The sequence below is a fragment of the Phyllopteryx taeniolatus genome, chromosome 17 (genome assembly GCF_024500385.1).
Source record: "Phyllopteryx taeniolatus isolate TA_2022b chromosome 17, UOR_Ptae_1.2, whole genome shotgun sequence".
Taxonomy (NCBI): Eukaryota; Metazoa; Chordata; class Actinopteri; order Syngnathiformes; family Syngnathidae; genus Phyllopteryx; species Phyllopteryx taeniolatus.
The window spans coordinates 19,090,046-19,096,045 of NC_084518.1; positions in this window are offsets into that span (position 1 = coordinate 19,090,046).

Sequence of the window (6,000 nt, forward strand, 5' to 3'; positions counted from 1 at the left end):
CTCAAGCTGCACTTCAACATCACAGCTTTCTATAAATGCATAAAAAATAAAAAAAATAAAAAAGATTTAATATGGTGTCGGCTGAACGCAACGCTTCTTGTTTGTTATCCAATTAGATCAGCGCTTACTTTATTCCAGTTATAAACATCGCCAGGTAGGTAGGCAAGCTTAGAAAGAAGGTAGGCAGGAAGGTAGGTGTTGGTATAGGTAGGTAGGTAAATATGTTATATGTAATGTTCAATCAAATGTGAAATGTTTTGTTCTGGCTAAGCATGAAGTCACAAGTGGCTTTTAATAGCAACAGCACAATTAGCTTGAATTGGCATCAGAAGCTAGCTGCTAACATCTCTCCTCTGCCTATGATGTCGCCGAGCGTGATGCACGAAATTGGCCCGTTGAGCTAGCGTCAATGTGCTAATGGGACATGGCTGCTTCGACTGAATGTGCTGACAATTTCAACCTGGACTGAGTAGCAAACAAACAGTCACACTATAGACAGATTAGTCTTTAATTAACTGAGATTCAAACCCGGACTGCTGACTGCGAGGCAGAGGTGGTAACCACTACTCACTATACTACCAGATTTTGAAACACATATATTTTTAGTTTGGTTATCTTAATAATACGCATTTTTTTTTTTTTTTTTTTATTAATAATACAAAATAACTCGTTTTAGTGGTTGGCATGTCACATATGAATAGCTTTAAATGTAATGGGCTGGTAACCAGTCCAGGGTGTACCCACATTTGTCTCACCAAAAATCAAATGGGATTATCTCCAGCTCACCCATGACCCTAAAAATTACAATATTTTTTTGCTTTAAAAAAATTTAAAACATTTTAAAAAAAGAAAAAACATGGTGCTGGCTGCCAGACGGCCGGGAGGGCGAGCCAGCTTCCTAATGAGGCGGAAAAAGCAGCAGAGGTCTCTCTGAGTGACCCTCACGGAAGAACGCTTTGAGCCGGGCCCATCTGGTCTCCATCAGTCAGACCTGCAGACCCTCACCTGGGATGATCCGTCCACCTGCATGCACTCACAACGAGCGCTGAAAAAATTATGGGAATCGGTTATAAAATGTGGTCTGAGCTTCATCAACATTATAAAAATAAACAGAGTCTGCTTAAAGTAATACCGTACAAACAGTTACTACCCAACTCAAGGCAAAAACATCGCCCGAAAACACGGAAGTTGGGGCACGCCTAAATCAAGGTGCCACCCGAGGGAATTTACTGTAAACTTTCTGGAAATATACCAGGAATTGTCGACGCCTTTGCAACCGTAGTCGGAACAACATCTAAGTAAGCACAATGTTTCAGTAAGAAGGTTTCCCACTTTTTCGGGGAATTCAGATGTCGCGGAGGCTCAGCGCTGTCGTCGGACCGGGAGGATCATTATGGAATCGACGATAAAACGGCTGTCTGACTCACGCTTAAAGGATGTTGTCGCCTTTTAATGTGGCGATTAGCCAGATCACAGCAAGTGGTTCTTCACTTGTTAAATTGATCGTGAACTCTCAGGGCTTATTGTCCTAACAGTTAGGTCTGTGTTCCTTTTCATTAATATCCCATGTAAGATTTACAACTAATTTATTGTGCTACAAATGGGCAAGAACCCTACTGATTGCAGACAACATCTGATAGGTGTCGGAGGAAGCTGGGATCAAATCACGCAATCATGTGTTTCGTTTCATTAATATACCACGTAAGATTCCCAGCTAATCGGTTGTCCTAATTCAAAGCTATAACCCTGAGTTACCCTGAGTCCGAACCTGAGTTTGGACAAGATGGTGGCTAGGGAAGGTGGAATCAAAGGTTATATACGTATAGTATATTACAAGTTTCTTTTCATTAATATACCATGCAAGATTTTTTCAAATTAATCTTCCCCAACATTTTGGGGTCAGTGTATTTAATCAAAGCAAAAACTATACTGATTTTGAATCATATCAGGCACAGGATGGCTGATGAAAGTGGGAGGATGAACTCAACCCTTGAGTGTTAATTTTCATTAATATACCACAACATTTTTAATGAATCTTCCTCAAACTTTCAGGATTTTTGTCTTCTACCTGTATGACAAACACTAAATAAATAATAATAATTAATCATTTTAATGTATTAAATTGTTTTGATGTGCAATTCATAAATTAAAAATATATTATAATTATATTAATTGAACAAATTGTTTTGACAAGCAGTGTATACGTTTTTTAAAAATACAATGAATAATGAATTTATTCAAATATGTTACATGAAGTTGCAATTAGTAAATTTAATTTGAATCATTATTGTAGATTAAATTAAATTGTTAAAAATATCAACACACACAGTACATAAGAAAAAGAAAATACAATAGAAGAATAAGAAAATGCAATACAATAAATTGACTAAAATTGTTTTGACGTGTAGTAAATAAATAATTTGCATAAATTAAATTAATTAAAACTTTAACAAGTAGTAAATTAAATGTAAAAAATGTAATTATAAAACAAATTTAAAAAATTATATATTTTATTTATTTTGACAAACAGTAACAACGACGTACAAACGCAAGTTCCAGAAAACTTGCTAGAGGGGCACTGCATCATCCTAGACATTATGGCATCAAATAAATACAATTTACTTTTTTTTTTAAATAGTTTTTTCTTAATAGTAATTTGGCTATTTTTCCCTGTACTAGCCATTATGCTAAACAAATAATGTAATGACAATGAATGTTTTAATAGTACTGTATTTACCACAGCCTAACGAGCCAATGGCAAAACCACAAAGCCTGACTTTCTTGATTAGCCGCACCTTATGACTCTGAAAACAGTCATTAAACGCCTCCATGATGACCCAGGCTGGTGTTAATGGGCGGAATCAACATTTCGGCCCGGTTTGTCTCATCAGCGGGTCCTCCGTGGTCCAATGCTGCCGCTGACCGTGACTTTCCATTAGTGTGCGTCAAGGCGGTCATTTGCAGGCAAAATAAAAAATTTCTTCCGAAGGGTGTAGCCTTTAAAGAATGCTGCTTTTAAACAATGATCAGTTAGTTATGTGTTCCTTTTCATTAATATCCCATGTGAGATTTTTAGCTAATTGTTTGTCCAACATTACAGCAAAACCCTTTTGATTTTTAATGAGATCTAGCACTAAGTGTCTGAGAAGGCTGGTATCAAATAAGTCAATTATAAGTTCCTTTTCATCATTATACCACGTATGATTTTCAAGTAATCGTCTGAAAATGTTTCACCCCCATTATCTTTGGTCAAAGCAAGACACCTCCTGAGGTGACAGGGGAACGGGGAATCAAATGTTAAATCAAGTGAGATTGCATTCCCTTTCATTAATATACCAGATAAGATTTTCAACTAATCGACTGTCCTCCAACTCTACTGATTTTCAGCGACATCTGGCACAAACTGCCTAAGGAAAGTGGGATTACATCAGTCATTTATGGCTGGTCCTTTTCATTAATGTACCATGCAAGAGTTTCTTTGAATCAGTTGTCCCGCATCAAAGCAAAAACCCTACTGGTACTATGGCACAAGGTAGCTGAGGAAGATGGAATCAAATGTCAAATCAGGCGAGTACTGTACATATTCCTTTTCATTAATATAGACATTTTCAACTTATCTTCCACAAGTTTTCAACATCACCAGCAGGGATCAAATCAGTCACTTATGTGTTCTTTTCATTAATATATGACATTAATATACCAGATTTTCTACTAATGGATTGAAGAATTCTACCAATTTTTGATGACGTCTTGGACAAGGTGAGAAGAAAAAAACAAATTTTCTCTTCGAGGATTTAGCCTGTACAGAATGTTGTTGCTTTTAACCAACAATGACCCGTTAACGTGTTAGTATGAGTTGCGAAGTTGCTGTGAAGCGGTCGTATACACTTTGTGCCCTGAAGTGGAGCTACTTGTCAAGCGGGGTGCCCTCCATGTCACCTCAAATGTGTTTGTAGCCCCTTAAGGCCTGCAAAAGTGTGTAGCAGCCTGCTGTTGTTGTCAGCCAGCTGTTTACATCTAAAGCTCAGGAAATGATGGGTACCCTAGGAATGTTTTGTAAGCGCGGAATTTTTATACTTTGAAGAAATTACCCCCTTAGAAAATGTCCTCATAAGGGAGGACATGGGAAGTGTACCTCTAAGGAAATGTCCTTCTAAGGTGATTTTGTTTACAAAGAAATGCCCTGAATTTTAGCCACAAGGAAAGACTTATGTGTTTCCAAAATGTCCTTATAAGGAAATTACATTTAAAAATAAATTAGAATACATTCAATTATTTCATTACTCACTAAGTTGGTTTTAGTCATATCTTTTTATAGCAAACCTTTGCCGTCACCATAGGTAACCACAGCTCATCCACCTCTAACCTTGCCTGTGGTATACCACAAGGTTCAGTTTTAGGCCCGATTTTATTTTCTATTTATATGGAGCTCCCTCCTGGCCAAATAATTGAGTGCCACAAAATCTTGTTTCATTGCTATATAAATAAAGTTGTTATTAATTATAAATATTTTGACATACATTTCCAACGGGACATGACGACTGTTGAAAAAAGAAACGTTCTGTTGTCACTCTCCGACGGCTGTCAGCAATAACGACACAGACACAGACGTCTTCCTTAAGCACAGACAATTTCACACACGAGAGATTTACATGCCGACAATTTATCGCAGGTCTCTGAGGTGTAAAGGAATACAAAAAAAAAAAAAAGAATGGCTGTCAGCCTTGGAGGGGCTGAAGCGTGTGTGGGAATTTAAAAAAAAAAAAAAAGCCTTTAGACAGAAATAGATATTCGTCTCCTGTGTGTTAAGCGTGTGTACTCCGATTCGGTGAAACAGGCGAGGTAATTCCTCCGCCCCAAATTTAGCTCGGCGGAAAAGTCGCTTGATATGCAAATGGACCAATGAATGTTTCATGGCATCTTGGTGAGGTAGCGAGTGTGTGAGAAGAGAAGCCCAGCACAGCATCAAATATACATCACAATTTTATTTTTTTATTTTACTCCACACGTCGTCTGTGACTTAATGAGGAAGTCGGCATCTTCTCAGAGGCCTAACGAGTGCAACCTCTGCATTGAGGTCGTCGTCAGAGGCGTCTCATTGCGTCGTAAGGACAAGACTAGTAGTCTTGCGTGAATAATTCACCGCTTCAACTGATAAATGAAGCAGTTTTGTACCACAAAAGTCATTCAAAAAGGTAACTGTACACAGTCACATTAGGCTTAGCAGCAAAATCGTATGTAGTGCAGAATTTAGTAGCGCAACGTAAGGAAAAAAATGTTATATAGAGAAACATTTTGAAGAGGAACATTATGTAAAGCAACTTTATGTAGTGTAACATTTTGTAAAATAATGTTATTTAGATTAGATACATTACGTAGCATAACATTATCTAGCGTGTCGTTATGTAGCATAACATTATGTAGCATAACGGTATGTAGCGTAACATTATGTAGCGTAACATTATGTAGCATAACGTTATGCGGCATAATGTTGTGTAGTGTAACATTATGCAGAGCAACGTAATGTAGAGTAACGTTATTCATCGTAACGTTATAGCGTGACGTTATGCAGCGTCACGTTATGTGGAACAATATAACTAACATTATTTAGCTTAACATTATGTGGCATGTCATTTAGGGGTTAGGGTTTCAAATTAGGATTTTAATACAGGGTTGGGGTTTCAAAGTAGGGTTTAAAGCCTGGCTAAGGGTTTCAAGTCTGAGTCGGGGTGTAAAAATAGGGTTTAAAATGTGGCTTTCAAGCCAAGTTTTGGGTTTCAACTGTAAAAAAAAAAAAAAAAAAAAAAAGGTGAGGGTTACGTGAAGTAAAATGACAAAACGGTCTCATGACTTATGACGTCAACATATGCATGATGGGACATTTGTGCTTACTCCACATTTATTGACAGAACTACACCACGGTCCGGATGTGTATGTGAGAAGAGGCCTTCATTTGTACAAATGCTCGTAGTAGTGATGGAGACATTCATTTGGGGTAAG